Genomic DNA, 26,108 nt, shown 5'->3' on the forward strand with positions numbered 1-26,108 from the left:
TTGTCCGCAAAAGGATGTGGTTTCAACACGACGTTGTACCAGCCCAAATCGATGTCAGCGTCCGCGAGCACCATAGTGCATATCATCCTCTTGATCTTCTTCCAAGTTTTTTCTTCTTTTCTCCTTTCTGTACTTCTTAGTGGCCAACTGTGCTGCATACTCTCCTTTATCAATGCGAACCTTGTCCATCCGTTCAAGTTCTCTGATGCAGTTTGCTCCAGGATTAATTCCCATATGCTGCACCACTTTCACCCTACCAATATTGCCATTATTAAAAGCAATAACAGCATCACTGACCCCCACTTTAGTATCTTCATTCCAACCAAAACATTAACGGTGCATGGGTGGTAAATTGTTTTTAAATGAAAATATATTTTAGTAGCTGTATGTCCGGTTACGAAGTCTCGTAACCGGTTGGCCCTGAGTAGTATTAGTACGCAATCTGACTGCATAGAGTAACAATAAAGAACGAAAGGAAATTTCCGTTAACGCAGTTGATTAATTAAGTCCCCAGCAACTGTAAAAGCTACGAAACAACAAAGCACAAATGTAACTGTTCTGTGCCTGGAAGTGTGATTCAACGTGCACATCTGGCACGGTTCTTCTTCAATACGACAAGATATTTTAAACACCATTTACAATGAAGTAATTAAAAAACCAGAAATACTATAAGTGCACATAGAAACCAGAATTACAGTCTAATACATGAACACAAGCCAGATGCTTTGTTGACTGAACCTGTGACCAAGAGGCATTGTTACTTAGGAAATTTGAAATAAAAAATTTTTTGTTACCTTCATATATATTGACAAAAAATATGCTGTGAACATTACAACATCCCCAATCAAACACCATTTGCTATCTCGCCCAACAGAACATCTGCACACGACATGCACTCAACTAGTACTGCTATCGACATCCTCTCAACAAGCACTGCCCACGGCAACCTCTGAACTACTAATAACTGCCCAGTGGAGGCGGCGGGATCATACTCTTTGGCACAATCTCTGGCGCTTTAATTCAGTGTAGCCACCTTTCATATGCCCCTCCTCCACGGGATAGAATTTGATGGTATTTTTGCCAGAATTGGTGGTGAAAATACCACCAAATTCGTCCAAAAAATACAGACAAAATAAAAGATAATATTAATAAGTAAATATCACATAACTAAATAAATTTTGGCTTGCACTGACCCTTCAAAAACCTAATATACAAAATACAGTGAGGAATACAAATGCTTGCATACATGTGACTTTACATAATAGTTTACACACGTAAAATTCAATTAATGGCACCAGCAATGACGAATAGGTATAGGTAAGAGTCTCATAACATTTCATAAACAGTAAATACACAAAAAATCAGTTTATACAAATATTCACATAAAATATTTTCAATAGTTCAATAAACAAGTAGCACTCCTCAGAGTAGTTTCCAACAGTAGCACCCAGCAATGGTCAACAGATGCAAATAGCAGTCTCATAACATTTCATCAGCAGTATTTAAACAGCTCCAACAGTGGCACCCACAAATGGCGAGCGGGCGCAGACACCAACAAGTGACATCATTTCAGTAGCAGCAGGTCCATCAGTAGCACCCAGCAATGTTAAACAGGTGCAGGTAACAGTCCATAATATTCACTATCACTAATTAGACAGTTCATCAGAGTTAATCAGCAGAAATTAAACATTTCCAAGTGGCACCCATCATGTTGAACAAGTGCAGGTAACAGTCCGTAATATTGACTATCACTAATCAGACAGTTCATCAGAGTTTATCAGCAGAAATTAAACATTTCCAAATGGCACCCACCAATGTTAATACGTGTAAGCACGAACAACAGTTTGAATGCACACAAAATTGTTTTTACAAAATTATTATCAATGCTCTTACACTAAACGTACAAATCATAATAAACACACAAATGATATCATAGAACTGTCATATTAACTATTACAAATACACAAATATCAGTAAACCTATAATATTTATGGGTGCCAGTGCAAGCCACAACAAACAAGTAAAATAATATTTAGGAGGTAGGTCCGTACCTTTTATTTGGGATTAGGAAACGAAAATACACAAAACACACTCACTCATCTTTCTAATTGAATAGTGTTAACTGTGAAAATGCAATTTTGTCAAAAATTTGATGTTCAGTATGTGTATCAAGTAGTAGTGGCAGCAGCGTATAATAGTCAATAATAGTTAGTCATCGTCATAGTCATCATGTCAAGACCAATGTTTGCCAAGCCAAATCAAATGTACAGTTGCTGAACAACTGTCAGTGTGCCAAGATATGCAAATACTTCCTCTCTCCAAAAAAAAAAAGTATATACTGCTCATTGATTTAACAAAGTGTGTGTGTAGACAATCTTCCTTCTACTTGAGTGTTCTAGTCTGCTATCTTCATCCTCTTTGTTCCATATAAACCAACAACAAAAAAATATACTCCTCACTTACTTTACCTCTTATCCACCAAAACTCCAATAATCATCAGCATCACATAATCTTAATTCTTCAATAATACCTCTTACGTCGATACATATAAACCTCATCATCAATATCATTTACCTTACCTCTTGTCCACCAAAACTCCAATAATCATCAACTTCACACAATCTCAATACCTCAATAATACCTCTTCAATACGTCGATACATATAAATCTTATCGCCCATATCGTTTCACTTCCATAACAACTCTTTCCTCTATTCAGTCTCCTCGAACAAGTACAGATAAAATCCTAGTGCAAACTTCAATTCATCATCCCATACAATCCGAAGACACAATGTCCACACACAACCTCTGTGTAATCCATCTGATCCAAATCTTGTACTCATTATGAATTACGAAATACATTTTGGTTACCTTGTCCATCATTAAATAAAAGAAATGCATACATGACCTCTAACGGCCTTTAGTTTGAATAACTTTCAGTAAGTAAGTACGAGTACGGAGTGTGAATGATCGTAATATTTCACAGTGTGTACACCACTTCAAGAATCATGGCAAAACAGAAGCAAACATGTGGAGTATTTCGTGTGTCAAGTGTCACTTGCTATTTCAATTGCTCACGAAGAATGCAGTGTAATTACTGTAAATGGTCTAACCTAGTGTTGGTATGTCATGTCGTTAGCTTCCTTCCTATTAACATAAATTTATACAGCTTCCATAAAACCTCCAGCTCAAGTGACTTCAATGAAGTTTCTTGTAGCAATGTCGTTCGTAGAATTATAGCAGTTCATTTTCTTATCTTAAAATATAAGGCACTGAGAGTAACCAAAACATGCAATAGTGAGTAAATATACCAGTAGAGAACAGAATGTTAACAAGTGGACGTAGCACAATCCCTATAACGAGGCTCTGCCAAGCGAACAATCTATAATTAATACCATAGTGTGACCCAAACTCCCTGTTCGTACACCATATATCAGCATTTCTATATACCAAATTAAAGAGTAGTTATGACAAAAAACAGAAATGTGTAAATATGCTATCCGTACGCAAAGCAGCAAATATATATCTTACATAATAAACAGGTCATTAGCATCATATCAGCATAAGCAAATAAATGTTCATATGTAATCTTAATGAGTAAACATGAAGGCGCAAGCAGATAAACCACAAAGTATAACCTACATACATAACCACATCAGCACAACTAATCAGGTGACAATTATAATTTAAATAAATAAGCACAGCAGGCACATAATAATAAAAAAAATGTGACGTCAGTGAAAAAGCAGTGCAGCCAAGCGATGTATAATTTACATAAGTAACAACCCTGTTCATTAATCAATCATTGTCAAAATCATTTAACACAAGGAATAAATCACGCAATCGCGAGCAACAAATTACGCCAAAGTACGTAAGTGGAAATATGTTACCTGAAAAATAAACTCCATTAATAGTTACCTTTTAGTTTATTACTTTCTTCTTCGAAATTACATTCTTCCTGAATTTTCTCGATAGCAAGTCTTCTTAACGTCGGACACACACAGAATTTACCTGAAGTTCTTAAATATTTTATACAACTGTATCCTGAAAAAAACTGAATGTTAATAACAGAATTTATCAAGTCACTATAACTGTATACTGAATTTAATCAGAGAAATTAGACTGTGTATTTGTTAATGGCTGTCAGTGCATTCGCACTGAGCGCTCGATCAGCTGTAGGTACGCGTGACGTAGGAAGTAATTGTTTGCGGTCAACGACTGCCTTGTGCGGCGCGCAGACTTGACTGTTGCTTTGAGTATGTGCCGCCGCCAGAACACGTCGCGGTATACTTGTATTCTCTACGTGTTTATGTATAACTGTTAGTTTCTCAAAAGTATGTCATTCCACAAAAATTTTAACGTTTGATTTATGATGTATTCCCTTAGAGCGCCGAGATTTAAGAGTTTCTACTTCGACAGTGTTATCATGAATAATTTTGCGAACTCTATATGGACCGTTATAAAGCAGAAAAAATTTGCGACACAAGCCTTTTCCTTTGTGAGACAAACGGTGGGACCTAATTAACACCTTTTGACCAACTGACAAGGTTTTTAAACGACCAGGACGTTTAGCTGATTTCTCTTTTCTAGCAGCCGCAGATGTAATATTTTGTAGAATGCCGCAGTTTCCGTGAAGGCGGAAAAGCACGATTTCAGAAATGCTGTTTGTCGGTGCTTTATTTTTTTAATATCAATATAGGCGGTAAAGAAGTTGAACCATTAAGGAGTTCATTCAGAATGTTTTGAAAAATATGAAGATACTGATCTCGCGTTCTGTGATTCTGATGACAATAAAGTCGACACAATTTATTGATTTCCTTCATCTATCTTTCTGAAGCGTTAGATTGAGAGTGAAAAAGTGAAATGATAATTGGTTTAATCTTACGACGCCGTAGAGTACGAAGCCAAATTTTAGAGCGAAACTGTGATCCATTATCTGATATAACCTTATCAACATGACCCATTTCTTTAAGAAAATGTTTGATGAAAGCATTAGATACTGAACGAGCTGTTGCTTTGAGTAAAGGTGTAAAACACACATATTTTGATATCAATTCCACTGCTACCAAAATGTACGCAAAACCATTAATAGAACGAACCACTGGACCGAACAAATCGACTGCAGCTATCTCCTTTAATTTAGCTGGAATGATAGGAAACAACGGTGGTCTGTGAGAAATAGTTGGCGGCTTAGCCTTATGACATAATTTGCATTTGGCAAGAACAAATCGAATACGTTTTTCCGTATTACTGAAGTAGCAATTTTCTCGTAATTTATGAAAGCATTTTCTGGGACCAAAGTGTGCATAACTGAAATGTGTATACCAAATCAATTTATTAACCCACTCATCAGGAATGCAAACTAACCAAACAGAGTTGTCGACCGATTTTCGTTTAAAAAGAATATCATTGCGAACAAAATAATACTATCTAATCACTACGCTTTCCTTTCTTCTCCACTTCTCCTTAATATCCTTCCAGATTTGATCCTTGTTTTGCTCCTTAGCGATGTCCTGGAGCGAAGACGAAATAAAATTTTCAAACGCAATACCTTGAATATACATCAAATAATAATTGTTTTCTTTGCATTCCTCCTCAGCACTTTGTTTCAAACCCATAGGTGCGCGTGATAACGCATCAGCAATAATATTTGAAGAACCCTGTATGTAAACAATACTAAAATCAAATTCCTGTAGATACAGCACCCATCGTGACAATCTTCCATGTGTTAATTTTGTTGACATAAGAAATTCCAGAGCTCGATGATCGTGTAAACCTTAGTATGTCTGCCATACAAAAATATGCGAAATTTTGTGAAAGCCCAAACAACAGCCAAGGCTTCAAGTTCCCTAATCAAATAATTCTTTTCTGATTTAGAGAGAACACGACTTCCAAATGCAATAGTTTTCTGCACTACAACGCCGTTTTCTTCTATCTCTTGAAATAAGTGTGCACCTAGGCATTTGTATGATGAGTCCGTCGCCAAACAAAAATCTTTAGATAAATCCGGATGTGAAAGAAGTGGAGCAGCAACTAAAGCATCACGAAGTTGTTCAAATTATGATTGAGCTTCCTCATCCCAACACCAATTAGAATTCTTTCCAGATAGTTCACATAAACGAGGTGTGGCCAAATTGTCCAATCTAACAAAGCGTCTAAGAAAATTACAGGCACCAAGGAAACTACGAACATCAGGTTTTGTAATAGGAACAGCATAATTACGACCAGGAAGAATATCTTCTGTAGAAATAATATGATCAAGAAATTTCACCTGAGAACGACCAAATTCAGATTTTTCCAAGTTCACTGTAATGCCAAGTCTTGCAAAAATACGTAATAATGAATCCAAAATTTTGTTATGCTCACTCCAAGAACGTTTAGCAATAAGAATATCGTCAACATATGAAGTAATATTGTCACGAAGATAAACACGTAAAATTTCGTTTAAACCACGAATGAATGCTGGTGAAGATACAGTAAGTCCAAACGGTAATTTCCGAAATTGATAACAGTTACCAAAAGCTAAAAAGGCAGGTATTTTCTACAATCAGGGTGGAGTTCTATTTGCCAAAAACTTGCGCGCATATCAATCGTGGATAAAACTTTAATTCCATGGAAATGTTGAAGAAGTTCATCTAAATTTTGTGGACGTTCAGTTTCAGGAATGATGATATTATTTATCTGTTTGGAATCCAGAACCAAACGAATTGACCCATCCTTTTTAAGAACGACGTGTAATGGGCTGGTATAAGGACTGACTGCTGGCTCAATAATGCCTTGATCTAACATGTATTGAAGTTCACTCTTAACCTTGTCTCTGTAAGCCAAAGGAATAGCGTACGTTTTCCCCCGAAATGGTGTGTGTTCTTTTACTTTAAATAAATATTGTAAGCCTTGTATAGTTCCTGTGTGATGACTAAATATTGTAGCATGTGAAGTCAAAATTTGGTGCAATTCTTCTCTTGCTACGTCATCTGGCACTTCAGCTTTGCTAACCTTTTCATTAATTAATTCTTCACTATTAACGATATCATCCATCGCGTCTCTGTACCTATTGTCGTTGTCATGAATGAACACATTGTCGTCATAATACTCAGCGAAAATATCAGAAGTAAGAAAACTTAAACATTTTGTGTGTGATTCAGATTTCGTTAAACACTCGAAAAATTTCAAACATCTCGGCATTCCGGCACATTCAAGTTCACACTTCCTTCCTTAAAGTTCAAAATTGCTTTATGTGTGTTACGAAACTCCATACCTAATATAATTTGTGTACTGAGTAATGGAATAATAATAAAATTAGCAGGAAATTCATATCCTTGACAAATGAAATATAAGTTGGTCTGTTGTTTGACTTCCACACTTTTGCCTGAAATAGCTCCTCGAATTGTAGTTTTAGAAACAGGTAACACAGGACAAGCAATAGTTCTTACACATATACGAAAAACTGATTCACTAATAACATTCAACGGGCTCCCAGAATCTAAAACCGCAGTGAACTTATTCTTTCCCACACATACTTCAATAACAGGATGTAAAAATGCGTCTGCACTATTTTCCTTTTCGTCTAGCAAAATATCTCTCATGTTTTCCAGGCTTTCTGAACCGTCTATATTGCTGCCAGAAGCCGAAGCTACAAGTCATTGTCGATTGTTTGCGTCACGTCTTTGATTATTCGCGTCATTTTGCGGATCAATTTCTACGATTTGCACTTGTCTCTCTGAAGTTCTGTCACGTGGAGGATGCCAATTACGTCCCTCCTTTCTGTTACATGTAAATTCTTGGTTGTGTCTGTTATTAAAATTTCTGTTTTCCTGGCTATCTGTACGACCACTTATTGTGTAATTTCGACTGTCACTTCTGAAATTATTGTTATATCTACTACCCTGGTTATTTCTGTAGTAAGAATTTTTATTATTGTATCAATAATTTCTGTCTTGATGATACCGATTACTGTTTCCGTATGACTGATCATTCCGGTAGGAATTTCCATTATTATAATTGTATGTGTAATTTCTGTTAGAACGTCTGTTATTGTCATAAGGCTGGTATCTATTGTCCTGTCTGTTTCGTCTGTCACTCTCAAAATTACCCATATAACATCCGTTCCGATCATTATCCCTTCTCTCTGAAAATCTATTGTGATTACCGTTACTGAAAAAATTACAAGAAGTCCCGTCGTCGTTGTCATACTCAAGTTCTTGTAGCAAAGTCTTAAAAGTCTCAATGTCGTCTTTACATCTTACGGCTAAAGCAATTTGTCCTACCGATTGTGACAGCTTAGTTAAGCAAATGCGAATTAATTCAGGCGGGCTATAAGGGTTGGAAAGGAATTGATTCTTTCGAATCATATCTTCAAAATATTCTGCCGGCGTGTGGAACTCAGACTGTTTAAAATTACGTTACATAATAAGACTATGTTTAACTCTGTCTTGCGTGTTTTCGGACCAAATGCCGATAGAAATGCACGATAAAAATCATTTACATTATTACAATCTCTAATAAGTGCGCGCATCCGCGTCGCCGGTTCGTTTTCTAAATATCCACACATAAATTCCAGTTTGTGACTTAGTGGCCAATTTGGTGGAAGTGCGTACATAAATTGATCTAACCATGAACATGGATGTATGTCATTCTTAGAATTGCGAAAGATCTTAAATTTCCGAACAGTTAAAAAGTGTTTATAGTCAAAATTTTCGCCTCGTGGCGTCAAAGACCTACCGCGTCTGTCCCAGTCCGAATGTCGATTATTGTCAAGTTCGCGCGTATGGCGCCCTCTTGTTGCATCTCGTAAATGAAATAAATTATTTTCTTCAAAACCTGCTGCTATCGGCGATTCCAAATTTCTTCTACTGTCTTTTCCTACGATTTCGCTTTCAATTTGTGTGACTTGCTTTGTTAACGCCTCAAATTCTCTTTTAACGCGTTCATTAAATTTTCCCTGATTTTCAACATGTTTATTTATGTTCTGGTACTCTTCGGTTTCTGCAAATGGCAATGGAGCTCTATCATCTGAATCTCTGTCCCTATTGAAACTAAGACTTGTCAATTTATTTGAAATCTCCTCAACTCTTTCCGATAAGTCACCTATTTGTTCTTTCTGTTTATTTACGTCTTCCGTAAGTGTCGCGACTCGGGTTTCAGTATTGACACATTTAGTAGTTACCTGTTCATATTGTTGTGTTAGGTTATTTATTCTTTCATTTGGTACGGATTCCTCGATTCTTTCAAATATTTCTTCCTTATCGTGTGCACGTTGTAAATTTAACTCTGAAAATTTTTGTACTATCACGCGATCTCTTTCTTCCTGTTCTCTATCCTGTTCCTTTTGTCTGATTTCTATTGAAATTAATCTATTATTGTGAGCATTCAAAATCGGTTGTACTTCTTCTTTAATTTCTTTCTTTAATTCATCTTTCATGTTTTTAAAACATGTCTCTATTCGTGAGTCTAACCGTGTTTCCATAGTTCCCATATCAGTTTCTAACCTAGTTGCCAAAGTTTCCATCTGTATTTTTAATTCAGATCCTAACTGTGATCCCAGTGAGTCTAACCGTGTTTCCATTGTTCCCATCTCAGTTTTAATTGTTCCTATTGTTAGTCTAGCTGTGTTTCCATTGTTCCCATAGCAGTTTTAATTGTTCCTATTTGTGAGTCTAACCGTGTTGCCAAAGTTCCCATCTGTGATCCCAAATTTAATATAGCATCCATCAACTGCTCCATATTAACTGGTTCAAAATTCTTTTCGCCCCTAACATTTCCCGAAAAACTAATTTCCTTCGTCATAGCTGAAAAGCTATCTGTGTTGGATACTATTTCAGAATCTTCTGTCGTTAATCTCTTATTCTGAAAATTTTCCGATTGTGAAGAATTTTGAACTGGTTCAGAACTAATTTCACGGCTTATTAAATTGTTTTCTACTTCATTATTCATCATACTGTTCTCCTGTGTTGGCGAGTTCGCCATGTTAACAATTTCGTCATTTTGACTATCCATCATTTTTGCCTTTTTCATCGATCGCGTAATCATTTACAAAACATACAAAACTCGTCACTATACGATAATTACACACAATATGACACTTTATCACCAATACCATTAACACGAAATGCTTCCCGACAAACACGATTAACGAACAATTGAAATCTTCATAACTGCACAAAATTGTCAAACCCACATACAAGACATAAAAAATTAAATTATGCAAAAATATTGTTAGAAGAATGACAAGACAACTACAAATGTTGAGTTACCAAATCTACACATGCAATATAGACTGCAATTACTGAACTACAAATTACTACAACAATACTACTGTCTGATATTTTTACTATCAGAATATTCCAGGTTCGAATCCTGGCAGGGTCGCCACGTGCATGGGGGCTTAATTATTTTTAAATAAAAATATATTTTAGTAGCTGTATGTCCGGTTACAAAGTCTCGTAACTGGTTGGCCCTGAGTAAAATTAATATGCAGTCTGACTGCATAGAATACCAATAAAGAATGAAAGGAAATTTCCGTTAACCCAATTGATTAATTAAGTCCCCAGCAACTGTAAAAGCTACGAAACAACAAAGCACAAATGTAACTGTTCTGTGTGTGGAAGTGTGATTCAACGTACACATCTGGCATGGTTCTTCCTCAATATGACAAGATATTTTAAACACCATTTACAATGAAGTAATTAAAAAACCAGAAATACTATAATTGCACATAGAAACCAGAATTACAGTCTAATACATGAACACAAGCCAGATGCTTTGTTGACTGAACCTGTGACCAAGAGGCATTGTTACTTAGGAAATTTGAAATAAAAAATATTTTTATCTTCATATATATTGACGAAAAATACACTGTGAACATTACAACATCCGCAATCGAACACCATCTGCTATCTCACCCAACAGAACATCTGCACACGACATGCACTCAACTAGTACTGCTATCGACATCCTCTCAAGAAGCACTGCCCACGGCAACCTCTGAACTACTACTACTGCCCAGTGTAGGCGGCGGAATCATACTCTTTGGCACAATCCCTGGCGCTGTGACTCAGTGTATCCACTTTTCAATGGATAAGCGAGTCCATATGAGATTATTGAACGTCCGGCCCCGGTAGCTGAGTGGTCAGCGAGACAGAATGTCAATCCTAATGGCCAGGGTTCGACTCCCGGCTGTGTCGGAAATTTTCTCCGCTCAGGGACTAGGTGTTGTGTTGTCCTAATCATCGTCATTTGATTCCCATCGACGCGCAAGTCGCCGAAGTGGCGTCAAATCGAAAGACTTGCACCAGGCGAACGGTCTCGTCACACGACATTATTATTATTATTGAACGACACATTGTTATTTTGAGTCTGACCACGCAGACACTTCTTCAGTAATTCATGTTTGCCAGGTCCCTGTAAATAGGTTTTATGATGTACATGACTGCTGCTGGGATGGAATGTTTATGGCTGTATGAACTGTCTGAGTATTGGGAATTGCGGTAAATGCACCATTAATCAGGTCCAGGAGGGCAAAGGTGGCGTACTGGCTTTTCATCAGTTGACAGTTTGCGGAAGAAGGTAGCCCATACTGACTGCATCGTCTTCAACAAATCCTCAGTATTATTTCTTATGGCCATCCCATAATACTGCTGTAGTTCATCAATCATTTTGTCTGTCAGCCCACCTCGGAAAAACGTTAGCACTTCGACAAACAACGCGTGTTTATTCTATGAAACGATACAATACTGTTTTTGGCAGCGCTACCAATACAAACACGTAATTTAACCTTTATAACACAGCAATCCAGAGCCTTCTACACTCCTGGAAATTGAAATAAGAACACCGTGAATTCATTGTCCCAGGAAGGGGAAACTTTATTGACACATTCCTGGGGTCAGATACATCACATGATCACACTGACAGAACCACAGGCACATAGACACAGGCAACACAGCATGCACAATGTCGGCACTAGTACAGTGTATATCCACCTTTCGCAGCAATGCAGGCTGCTATTCTCCCATGGAGACGATCGTAGAGATGCTGGATGTAGTCCTGTGGAACGGCTTGCCATGCCATTTCCACCTGGCGCCTCAGTTGGACCAGCGTTCGTGCTGGACGTGCAGACCGCGTGAAACAACGCTTCATCCAGTCCCAAACATGCTCAATGGGGGACAGATCCGGAGATCTTGCTGGCCAGGGTAGTTGACTTACACCTTCTAGAGCACGTTGGGTGGCACGGGACACATGCGGACGTGCATTATCCTGTTGGAACAGCAAGTTCCCTTGCCGGTCTAGGAATGGTAGAACGATGGGTTCGATGACGGTTTGGCTGTACCGTGCACTATTCAGTGTCCCCTCGACGATCACCAGTGGTGTACGGCCAGTGTAGGAGATCGCTCCCCACACCATGATGCCGGGTGTTGGCCCTGTGTGCCTCGGTCGTATGCAGTCCTGATTGTGGCGCTCACCTGCACGGCGCCAAACACGCATACGACCATCATTGGCACCAAGGCAGAAGCGACTCTCATCGCTGAAGACGACACGTCTCCATTCGTCCCTCCATTCACGCCTGTCGCGACACCACTGGAGGCGGGACCGTAGCCCAGCTTCATGGAGACGGTTGCGAATGGTCCTCGCCGATACCCCAGGAGCAACAGTGTCCCTAATTTGCTGGGAAGTGGCGGTGCGGTCCCCCACGGCACTGCGTAGGATCCTACGGTCTTGGCGTGCATCCGTGCGTCGCTGCGGTCCGGTCCCAGGTCGACGGGCACGTGCACCTTCCGCCGACCACTGGCGACAACATCGATGTACTGTGGAGACCTCACGCCCCACGTGTTGAGCAATTCGGCGGTACGTCCACCCGGCCTCCCGCATGCCCACTATACGCCCTCGCTCAAAGTCCGGTAACTGCACATACGGTTCACGTCCACGCTGTCGCGGCATGCTACCAGTGTTAAAGGCTGCGATGGAGCTCCGTATGCCACGGCAAACTGGCTGACACTGACGGCGGCGGTGCACAAATGCTGCGCAGCTAGCGCCATTCGACGGCCAACACCGCGGTTCCTGGTGTGTCCGCTGTGCCGTGCGTGTGATCATTGCTTGTACAGCCCTCTCGCAGTGTCCGGAGCAAGTATGGTGGGTCTGACACACCGGTGTCAATGTGTTCTTTTTTCCATTTCCAGGAGTGTATAATGAGACGAACCGCTTCTCGATTGATGTTCAGTTCTTCTGCAATTATTTTCACGGATAATCTTCGATCAGATCGTACGAGTTCATGCCACGGCCAAGTTGACATCCATCCATGAGGTTGATGGTCGTCCACTGCGGTCTTCATCTTCAACATTCGTTCTGCCTTTACTAAAAATTTTTTGCCAACGAAAAACTTAAGCTCTTGACATAACCTCGTCTCTATAGGCCTTCTGAAGGCTACTGTAAGTTTTCGTCGAGTTTTGACCCAATTTAATGCAAAAAGAAATGGCATACCGTTGCGCAATATTATGCGGTTCCATTTCCGTGACGAGAGACACATACACGTGTTAAGTTATTACAGCTTAACTCATGAGTGAGCAGTTGCATCGATGTGCCACATGGACTAGAAGCATCTTATAGACCAAGGTCAAAGATATTGTGCCTACGGAAGCCTGCAAGGTTGCCACATCTTGCAAAGAAAATCAGTCTCATTATTTTATTGTCGCACCTCGTATGTCCAGAAGAGGAATAGCTTGGGAACTTGATTGAGCATGAAAATGCACGTCCCATAATGCAGCATCTCTGAGGTAATAGTACGTGGGCAATAACGCTCCTGAAATGGAACTACCTGACCAGAGCTCCGCGCTGAACCTAATGGAACACCTATGGGATCAGTTTGAACGTCTACTTTGCTTCAGAGCCCACCATCCAACATGACTACCGAACAGTGGGCTGCCATTACTGCACAGAAATTCAAACATTTCACTAAAAGAGTCCTCAGCAGAGTTCATGCAGTCATAAAGGCGAGGGGAGGACGCACCCAATATTAATGCGGACTAGTAAGTTTCGGGATACTTTTGATCGGACAGTATAAATGATCTAGTAGATAACGTCGGGAGATTCATCAGGTGACACAACGTATAAACTACAGTTCTCCATAGTTGTTCCTGAAGACGACAAACAGCTCCGTCATTGATATACATGGTGGTTCCGTAAGAGCGTGCATAAATTTAGCAAGACATACAGGATGCTCCACTGAACAATTTGGGGTAACGAATGTGGGGTCAGAGAAGCCAGCTTAAGGAGATAATAGGAATAAAATCACATTTTTCATTTACATTAGTTACTGTAAACTGTAAATACCATCATTCACACAATGAACGTATCATTTGCACTGTATCTTGCAAAATGTGCTGAAACAGCCGGCCATCATCCTCGATGCAAACCTGGCATCGGCAAATAAGTTTCTGACGCATCCTGACAAATATCCTTGCTGTGTTTCGAATCACATGACAGGCATCAACAATTCTCGCAACCAATTCCATCTCCATATTCACTGGGGTCTCATACACAAGTGTCTTTACATATCCCCATAAGAAATAATGAAGGATATTCGGGCCATGTAACCTCGCAGGCCATGGGACAGAACCACTCCGTCCAATCCAGCTACCAGGAAACACAGCATTGAGATGGCTGCGGACATCCACTATGAAGAGAGGCGTCATATTGTATCCACATCCTCTCACGAACAACCAAGGGTACGTTCTGCGCCAACTCAGGTAGAATTCTTTGCAAGAACCTCAAGCAAAGGTGGCCATTCAGACGGTCAGGCAGAACACGTGGCCCAGTGAGATTGTGGCCTACAATCCCGTCCCAGATATACACAGCAAAACTTACTTGATGGTGTGACTCTACTACAGTGTGAAGGCTTTCCTCATCCCACACGTGGCTATTCCTGCTATTCTCAGTATCATTACGAGGAAATGAGGCCTCGTCAGTAAACAGCATGATTTGGACGTAATTTGGTCGATTAATCCATTGTTGGAGCAACTACTGACACAATGCGACCCTTGGTGCAAAATCGGTCACAAAAATTGCACGGACTCTGTTGCGAATGATGTGGGTGTAACTGTTGTTCGTTCAGTACTCGCCACACGCTAGTATGTGGACCGCCCATTTCAATTGCAATACAACGAGTACTTGTGGTGAGGTTAGCAGCAACACGTTGCACCACCTCCTCTTCCAAATCGTGTGTGCGAGTGGTCCTCATATTGCCAAGTTCCTCGTTTCTTCTTTCTAATGAACCAGTCTCCTGTATTCGTCGATCGAGAGAAATAAACACTCGTCGTGGCGGATGATGCCTGTTAGGAAATCGTTCGCTGTACAATCTTTCAGCAACGAGAGCACTGCAACGCTCTACTTCATACACAAGGTGTGTGTCAGTTAGTTCTGCGAAACTATACCGGTACTGCGTCATCGTATTGCACTGTACGTCTCTGAACAGCACTGAGTAATGAACAGGTCTGTCGTTGATCCACAGCGCGTTCTGTCATAACACATTGTAAATACAATACAACAGAGCCACCTTATGGACAAGTAAAAAAAAAAGACAAAAAGACCTGTATCATAATCATACTTCTTAGTAATCTGACTCATCCTTGTTTCCTTCAAGGAAATATGGAATGTTCATGTAAATAAACAGCACAATACCCGAAACTTGTACGCATCTTAATTGTAAATAAGCTGAGAAACAGTAATGTTAGACAAAGCGGTAGACAAGTTTACTTCCATATGTCCTTAAACTGGCTCCTCCGACCCCAGGTCCCCTGTCTGAAACTGTTCAGTGGAGCACTCTCTATGTCTTCTCACCTTTTAGGATGCTCTTGCGGATACACCCTTCATAGTGCAGTTTCCACTGTACCATCCGACGCAACGTCAGAGAACCTTTGAAGCAAATAATACACCGGGAAAGAGTCGGGCATCATACTTTACTGCTCATTAGTCTTAAGCCTTTAGCATATAGATGTGATAGAAGAAATACGGAAGATCATAAGAAGAGGAGAGCGTTTCGTAAGAGGTTCGTTTAGCAATCGCGGGGATGCTCATGTAATCGCAGTGGCAGACGACAAAAGGAGAGCGTTGTGCAACACCGTGCGATTTATCGCTAAAATTACGGCACCGAACAGTTCTACAAGAGTCAATCAATGTACTGCTGCGCCCTACGTACATATCCCCTAACTTAATGCGACTTTTACAGCCGCTCTCCGCCATGCTAGACGGTCCCTATCCATCAGCACACGAGCTCTGCCTGGTCTTGCTTAACTGTGGCGGTTCCTTCGCGTTTCCACTTTAGTTACATCACCAACAATTGTAGTGGGCTGCCCCAGACAGATCCGTTACTCAAAATGACGTCTGATGCTAGTCTATGCTCGGAGTCACTGAGCACCCCTGACCGAAACATTCTAGCGTTACTGTTTCTCTATAGGCAACATAATATTGTCTTCTACCTTTATACTGACTTGTCCTCCTCTTGTAACATTAACTCCGCATCGGATAGGCGTGTCCGGATCCTTTGGTAAGACGCACTGAGTTTCTGGAGAAATAGCAAATACCAGGTGGTTGTAATTAAAGTGCAGCTACTCACTGAGGTCCAGTATGACCTGTAATTATTGTATGGCAGCGAAACTTGTTAGATGTGTAAATGAGTTAATGCGGAGCCGATTTACGCTGGAAAACAACTGTGGCCACCAGGGGTATATCTGGCGCTGCATGCTGTTTGTACGACGGTGTGACCAGTACGTGGCCACCAGGGGTAAATCTGGCGCTGCATGCTGTTTGTACGATGGTGTGACAAGTACGTGGCCACCAGGGGTAAATCTGGCGCTGCATGCTGTTTGTACGACGGTGTGACAAGTACGTGGCCACCAGGGGTAAATCTGGCGCTGCATGCTGTTTGTACGACGGTGTGACAAGTACGTGGCCACCAGGGGTAAATCTGGCGCTGCATGCTGTTTGTACGACGGTGTGACAAGTACGTGGCCACCAGGGGTAAATCTGGCGCTGCATGCTGTTTGTACGACGGTGTGACAAGTACGCTGTCGTTTGAGAAGCCGTAACGTGAGTGAACAGTACGGCTATCGAGAAGGGTGGCCGAGGGCTGTTAGTGAAACTGTTTTATGTGAATGGCAGCAATTAACAGTGCTGCGGTGAGAGAACGCCGAATGAAAGAGTGAAGAAACGGCCGATGTTATTAAATGCATTGAAGACGATGATAACGAGATTCGAAGACGGGTGAGCTTCATGTGGCACCTGGAAGCTCTTGACAAATCTGGCGTTGCTGTAACTGACGATGCAGTACGTATCCTGGGTAGCGCTAGTGGTCGTGCAGTGCCACGAGAATTGTCAATCCCATGGTCAACAACAGGGAAAGTTTTACAACTCCATTTGACATTGGTACTCGTACAAGATACACACGAAGCAGAAACTGAAACCTCACGATACGCAGCAACGTTCGGAGTTCGCTTTTCGGTTTCAGGCACGGATTGAATTCGATGACATGTGGCCGGCCAATATTCTATGGAGTGACGAGGTACGTTTTACTCTACAGAGTGCAGTGAATACACAGAACTGCCGAATCTGACGTACAGTTAAACAGCGTGTTGCGCACCAACGGCCGCTCCACTCGCCCTATATGAGTGTGGGGTGTGGATTCACAAGCACCTTTATTCTCGGTTCGCTCTTCTTTGAAAGGAACCCAACCCAGAGTGTCTGTGAGGTGCACCGTGACGGCCGCACGTTATCGAGACCTGCCTGGACAGCAAATGATTCCTGGTTTGGAAGAGCGCAACTGGATGGAAATCAGTGTTCTCGTACAAGAGGGGGCAACATCTCATGTCCGTCGATCAGTGAAAGATCTGCTTAATGGAACCTTCCACGAAACCATATGCATGGCCTACAAGAACACCTGATCTAAATCCGTGTGACTTTTGCCTCTGAGGACACATTCGGTCTCTACTTGACCTGAAGGCCAGTAGACAACACGTTGCTCAGATTCCACTATCGACCACGTAGGTTCATATATGCAGCATCTCGTCAACGTCTCCGGTGATCGTATCAGACAAGTTGTATAAGTGATGATAGATAAAAGACAGAGCTATATCTTTTTGATTTATTTGACATTTTCTGTCCATGTCCCATTCCTAATTCATTGCATATGGAAACACTTTTGTACGTCTCTTTTGCATACACAGCGCGTGGTTTGCATCTGGTGGCCAAAATTGGTAGGATATACACTTGAGCCGTGGCCAGCTCACATTGATACCGTTTCTTTTTTGGCATTTTCTCACAATCGAGTGGCATCTTATTGCTTCCTGAGTTACTACCATAATGAGTTGCTGACTTGCCTCCGAGTTACAACCATAATGAGTTGCTGACTTGCCTCCATCAATGGCAGCAGCAGCGCTTATTGATATTAGTACTGCTGTACCATCTTGGTGTGACCGCTATATTTCCGTGTGGTGGTGTGTGTGAGGAGTCGGTCGGTTGCGACAGAGCAGCGACGAAGTCTCCACGGCGTGCGGTCATGCCGGGGCCACTGGCAGTGTGCACGTGCGGTCGGATTTGTGAGGCGCTTGCTGCGAGAGCTGCAAACTTCGTCGCCCACCGAACCTGGGTACTGGAGTTGAGTAATCAGTTAACCTATTACGAAACCTCAACTGCTGTGACATCTCTTTGTCCATTGCCATTTGTTGCTGTGGGGTTGTTGCTTCCTGGTCTGTTGCCGCAAGCAGCAATGTATGGTGTGCTGGAGTCAGCAAAATTTTGCAGCCGTCTTCCTGTATAGTGTTTAACTATTGAATTTATTGTAACTTATTAGTGAAGTGCACCAGCGGTATCTTCTGCCTTGTGCCCGTTGTCGTTCCGGTTACCTGTCCTTATCGTTAGCATAGTTTTGTGGCAGTGTGTTTTCCTCACCGTGTTGATGCTGTCCGGCACGGCTTGTAGTGCGACAGCCTTGGTGTTGTTCACATCTTTTTGAGTGGTTATTGTGCCTTGACTGTATTTAGATACCAATTGTCAAGACGTAGTGCTGCTGGTATCTTCGTCCTCGCTGATATTTTCGCTTGTTGTGCCGTTGGTCGGGTGGAAGGGAATTGATTAGGTTGTTGGTTGGTTCTTCAACCTTCCCCAGATCGTGTTGCCATCAGATTACTTACTATTACGCTTGGCTGCCTGTCTCACCTAAACTTATGTTAGAGTTTCCGCCTCAGGATAACCCTTGGAGCACTTCTGAGCACCACTGTTCTGTTGTTTTAGATTGTGAGTTTCTTTTACTCTCAAGTATTGTGTGAGGCCTTCAGCTGTCTATTAATTTAGATTGTTTTAATGATAAGATAAGGCCTTCAGCTGTCTTAAATTAAAATCTGAAAAATCATTAGAAAATTTGAGAATTTTCCTTTCTATCTTAATTTTGTTATCCAGGCATTAAGCCTTGAGTTGATGTTCATTATATGGGCTTCAGCCGAACTTTGTGTGAAATATTTTAAGGTAAGGCCTTCAGTCATCTTAAATTAAAATTTGAAAGGTCATTTGTTTATAACCTTTTAAAATTTTCTTACTGAAATTCTTATTATCCAGGCCTTAAGCCCTCAGTTCTTCTATTTTGTAACTAAGGCCTTCAGCCGTGTGTATTCCTTAAGGCAATTTTAATAACTTGTATTCTAGCCCTCAGCCGTATTGTTTCTGAATTCTTTTAAGGGCGTGTGTGATTAAGTGTTTTAGCAAAATAAAGTTTGTATGTTCGAGCAACTAAGAGCAACTTATTTGGGCCCCTTTCCACAACCTGATCCGCTCTGTCCTGCGAAACCAGATTTCAACACTGAGGTGACAAAGGTCATGGGAGAGGCGGTAGTATCCCATACACAATGTATAAAACGGCGGTGCATCGGTGGAGCTGTCATTTGTACTTAGGTGTTTCATATGGAAAGCTTTCCGACTTGATAATGGCCGCAAGACAGGAATTAGAGGACTTCGAATGCGGACTGGTAGTTGGAGCTAGACACATGTAACATTCCATTCCGGAAATCGTTAGCGATTTCAGTGTTCCGAGATCCACAGTGTGAATAGTGTGCTGAGAATAGAAAATTTCAGGCAACACCTCTCACCACGGAGGACGAAGTAGCCGACGGCCTTCTCTTGACAATCTAGAACAGCTCCGCGTTCATAGAGATGTCAGTGGTAGCACACAAGCAGTTCTACGTGAAATAACCGCAGAAACCAATGTCGAATGTACGACAAACGTATCTGCTAGGACGGTGCGATAAAATTTTGCGTTAACGAACAACGGCAGCAGGCAACCGACGCGAATGCCTTTGCTAACGGCACTACATCGCCTGTAGCGCCTCTTCTGAGGTTTTGACCGTATGTATTGGCTTTCAGACTGCTGGAAAACCTTGGTCTGGTCAGAAGAGTTCCGATTTGAGCAAGTAAGAGCTTATGGCAAGATTCTAGTGTGGCGCAGTCCCCACGAAGCCATAGATCGACGTTGTCAGCAAGGCACTGTACATGCTGGCGTGGCCTGTGTTTAAATGGAATGGACTGGGTTCTATGGTGCAACTGAACTGATCATTGACTGGGCTACTTGGAGAACATTTACAGCCACTCATGGACATCATGTTCCCAAACATGGTAGCGGACCACAATTGTTCGCAATTGGTTTGAAGAACATTCTGGAGAATTCGAGTAAGTAATTTGGCCTCCCAGATCGCCCATCATGAATCCCATCGATAATTTATGGCCACGCGGAGTGGCCGCGCGGTTTGAGGCGTCGAGTCACGGACTGCGCGGCCCCTCCCGCTGGAGGTTCGAGTCCTGCCTCGGGCATGGGTGTGTGTGTGTTGTTCTGAGTATAAGTTAGTTCAAAAAATGGCTCTGAGCACCATGGGACTCAACTGCTGTGGTCATAAGTCCCCTAGAACTTAGAACTACTTAAACCTAACTAACCTAAGGACATCACACACATCCATGATCGAGGCAGGATTCGAACCTGCGACCGTAGCGGTCGTGCGGTTCCAGACTGTAGCGCCTTTAACCGCTCGGCCACTCCGGCCGGCAAAAGTTAGTTCAAGGGAAGGTTTACTATCTCTTGGTTCAAAAAACCGATGTTTATTAAATTGAATTTTTGGATCCATAAAAGTGTTTAGTTTCCCCCCTAGAAACGGTTTTTCCGAATGCGGATCGGAAATGTTTGTTATTCGCGGTTGAACAAAAAAATGCACCTGCCTGAAATCGGCCTTTTTCACACACCAGATTTTTTCTTTCGGAGGACGAGTTATTGTACCGGTGCTTGGGAGGAAACACACAAAATTCAAATGAAAGTTTGAACGCGTATGTTTGGAAGTTAGCCCCCAAGCATTTGCATTCTGGTGTGAAGACTGTGGAGATTGCGACTTTCCTGGCAGTGAGCTGCATCAACGAAGGGTATTCAGCAATTCTGAAGACCATGACAACGATAGACGTTTCTCTGGGACTCTATTCGACGCAATTCACCAAGCATTCGGACGACCACCGGATTCAAGCGGCAGAAAACCGCTTGTCACCGGCCGTACGAGCGGCTCTAGAGCAGCGCACGATGGCCCAGATCGAGCAGAACGCCCTCTTTGAGGAAGAGGAAGGACTAGTTTATCGAACCGGAATAGCAGACTGAACGTACGTTGTACCTAATATTGCATTTATATGTAGTCAAAACTTCAAAAGAGTTTTCTCGAAATGACTTTTTTTATCGCGCGGTATGGTAACTTCAAATCTACTGAACCGATTGGCGTGATTATTTGTTTCCGACGAAGCTAACTAAATTGGCTAGGAGTTGTACCACTTTTATTCCTATCCATCAACTATAAATATTTTTACTTGGCCGACGAAGTCGAAAAACCTATGAAAAAAATTCATTTTTTTTTTTTCAAATGGCCACCATTTTGTTTCCTATAGCCCAATTAAGTTAAGCGAGGTACAACTCCTAAAGATTCTTATACACTTCGCTAACATCAACTCAATTTTGATTTCAGACGAGCCGGCTGACCTGTGACATACCGCGCGTGGAGGTCTACATCGCAATTTTATTTCGTTCCGACGGGAACTTCCGTCTTTGCTCTTTCACATTTCCGGTCTAAAAATTCCAGTTTATAGAGGAAATATCAATAAACATTTTGACCAAATTTCACATTGATTGCTACAACACATGCCGAGAAAAAAATTCTCGAAGAACGTGCTTCCTTCGGGCCAAAGATAGTAAACCTCCTCTTAAGTAGGGTGTAAGTCTAGGGACCGATGACCTAAGCAGGTCAGTCCCTTAGGAATTCACATGTGAACATTTTTTGATGATTTATAGTGCGTAATAGAGAGGTCAGTTCGTGGTCAGAATGGTGCACCGGCCACACTTCGCAATTATGCACGGCTATTGAGACAGCATGGATCAATATATCTTGCAGGGGATTTCCAACGACTCGTTGAGTCCATGCCAAGTAGAGCAAATGGAGGTATCGCATGACTTTTGTCACCTCAGTTTGTACCAAGTTTCGCAGCCATACGATAATCACAGGCCACACTGGACCTGCATGAGTAGCTGCACTTTAATTATAGCTACCTGGTATTTTAGGACGTGATTTGGAGGAACCACGAGAAACCTAATCCTGATGGCCGGACGGGGGATTTTCCCGGCGAGTGGAGTACCTTAACGACTGTGCCACTTCGATCGGTGAGATTAGCTGGAGCAAGGTAGATTAGCTCTTCCGATAAAGCGTGCAGAGGAAGCGACTTCGGATGTGAACAGCGTCCGGGCGGAGCGACTGGTGAATCGGACGCTGGTGGGAGCGTGACCGACGCGGCACAGCTGGCTGCAGCTGGCCTGTGACACCTCAATGCGGCAGGCGGCGCGACGGCCCGTGGAAACCGCCGGCCCCTCGCGGCTTAATTGAGCACGCCTCTTGTAAGGCGGGGCTGTCCGTTCCTGCTGCCGGTTGCGAGGCTACCCACCACGTCGCTGATGCCTCACAATACACGCCCTGTCTGTACTGGAGGTCTATCTTTAGACATACGTCTAAACATCCAGTAAACAGACAACTGAAAACGGCTGAAAACTGACTGGGACACAACTGGCTCTGAGCACTACGGGACCTAACGTCTGAGTTCATCAGCCCCTAGAACTTGTTGTTGTTGTTGTTGTGGTCTTCAGTCCTGAGACTGGTTTGATGCAGCTCTCCATGCTACTCTATCCTGTGCAAGCTTCTTCATCTGCCAGTACCTACATCCTTCTGAATCTGCTTAGAGTATTCATCTCTTGGTCTCCCTCTACGATTTTTACCCTCCACGCTGCCCTCCAATACTAAATTGGTGATCCCTCGATGTCTCAGAACATGTCCTACCAACCGATCCCTTCAAGTTGTGCCACAACCTCCTCTTCTCCCCAATTCTATTCAATACCTCCTCATTAGTTATGTGATCTACCCATCTAATCTTCAGCATTCTTCTGTAGCACCACATTTCGAAAGCTTCTATTCTCTATTCCAGATTCTATTTCAGATTCAGAAGGACGTAGGTTGCAGTAAATACTGGGAGATGAAGAAGCTTGCACAGGATAGAGTAGCCTGGAGAGCTGCATCAAACCAGTCTCAGGACTGAAGACCACAACAACAACAACAACTATTCTCTTCTTGTGTAACTATTTATCGTCCATGTTTCACTTCCATACATGGCTACGCTCCATACAAATACTTTCAGAAACGACTTCCTGACATTTAAATCTATACTCTATGTTAACAAATTTTTCTTCTTCAGAAACGCTTCCCTTGCCATTGCCAGTCTACATTTTATATCGTCTCTACTTCGACCATTATCAGTTATTTTGCTCCCCAAATAGCAAAACTCTTTTACTACTTTAAGTGTCTCATTTCCTAATCTAATTCCCTCAGCATCACCCGATTTAATTCGACTACATTCCATTATCGTCGTTTTACTTTTGTTGATGTTCGTCTTATACCCTCCTTTCAAGGCACTGTCCATTCCGTTCAACTGCTCTACCAGGTCCTGTGCTGTCTCTGACTACTTAGAACTACTTAAACCTAACTAACCTAAGGACGTCACACACATCCATGCCCGAGGCTGGATTCGAACCTCCGACCGTAGCAGCAGCGCGATTCCAGACTGAAGCGCCTCGAGCCGCTCGGCCACACTGGCCGGCTGGGACACAACTCCGGACCCTTGTCTTTCATTTATAACACCGTTATCATCTGAGCTTTTCAGGCAGCTTGAGATCTGTAAACAACATTTACCCCATTGGCTTACAAAGTACACCTCGAGAGTGAGGTGGCATGTTCAGTTTTTAGTAGCGCTTATTTGAAAGTGTTGTGTTAACAGTTATAACAGGAAAAAATATTGTTGTTGTTGTTGTGGTCTTCAGTCCTGAGTCTTTTTTGATGCAGCTCTCCATGCTACTCTATCCTGTGCAAGATTCTTCATCTCCCTGTACCTACTGCAATCTACATCCTTCTGAATCTGCTTAGTGTATTCATCTCTTGGTCTCCCACTACGATTTTTACCCTCCACGCTGCCCTCCAATACTAAATTGGTGATCCCTTGATGCCTCAGAACATGTCCTACCAACCGATCCCATTATCTCGTCAAGTTGTACCACAAACTTCTCTTCTCCCCAATCCTGTTCAATACTTCCGCATTAGTTATGTGATCTACCCATCTAATCATCAGCATTCTTCTGTAGCACCACATTTCGAATGCTTCTATTCTCTTCTTGTCCAAACTATTTATCGTCCATGTTTCACTTCCATACATGGCTACACTCCATACAAATACTTTCAGAAATGACTTCCTGACACTTAAATCTATACTCGATGTTAACAAATTTCTCTTCTTCAGAAAAGCTTTCCTTGCCATTGCCAGTCTACATTTTATATCCTCTCTACTTCGACCATCATCAGTTATTTTGCTCCCCAAATAGCAAAACTCATTTACTACTTTAAGTGTCTCATTTCCTAATCTAATTCCCTCAGCATCACCTGACTTAATTAGATTATATTCCATTATCCTTGTTTTGCTTTTGTTGATGTTCATCTTATATCCTCCTTTCGAGACACTGTCCATTCCATTCAACTGCTTCAAGTCTTTTGCTGTCTCTGACAGAATTACAATGTCATCGGCGAACCTCAAAGTTTTTATTTCTTCTCCATGGATTTTAAGACCTACTCCGAATTTTTCTTTTGTTTCCTTTACTGCTTGCTCAATATACAGATTGAACAACATCGGGGAGAGGCTACAATCCTGTCTTACTCCCTTCCCAACCACAGCTTCCCTTTCATGTCCTTCGACTCTTATAACTGCCATCTGGTTTCTGTACAAATTGTAAATAGCCTTTCGTTCCCTGTATTTTACCCCTGCCACCTTTAGAATTTGAAAGAGAATATTCCAGTCAACATTTTCAAAAGCTTTCTCTAAGTCTACAAATGCTAGAAACGTAGGTTTGCCTTTCCTTAATCTTTCTTCTAAGCTAAGTCGTAAGTTCAGTATTGCCTCACGTGTTCCAGTGTTTCTACGGAATCCAAACTGATATTCCCCGAGGTCGGCTTCTACCAGTTTTTCCATTCGTATGTAAAGAATTCGGGTTAGTATTTTGCAACCGTGACTTATTAAATTGATTGTTCGGTAATTATCACATCTGTCAGCACCTGCTTTCTTTGGAATTGTAATTATTATATTCTTCTTGAAATCTGAGGGTATTTCGCCTGTCACCAGACGGTAGAGTTTTTGCAGGACTGGCTCTCCCAAGGCCGTCAGTAATGCTAATGGAATATTGTCTACTTCCGGGGCCCTGTTTCGACTCAGGTCTTTCAGTGCTCTGTCAAACGTTTCACGCAGTATTGTATCTCCCATTTCATCTTCATCTACATCCTCTTCCATTTCCATAACATTGTCCTCCAGTACATCGCCCTTGTATAGACCCTCTATATACTCCTTCCACCTTTCTGCTTTCCCTTCTTTGCTTAGATCTGGGTTTTCATCTGAGCTCTTGATATCCATAAAAGTCGTTCTCTTATCTCCAAAGGTCTCTTTAATTTTCCTGTAGGGAGTATTTATCTTACCCCT

Source organism: Schistocerca serialis, chromosome 8 (genome assembly GCF_023864345.2).
Source record: "Schistocerca serialis cubense isolate TAMUIC-IGC-003099 chromosome 8, iqSchSeri2.2, whole genome shotgun sequence".
Taxonomy (NCBI): domain Eukaryota; kingdom Metazoa; phylum Arthropoda; class Insecta; order Orthoptera; family Acrididae; genus Schistocerca; species Schistocerca serialis.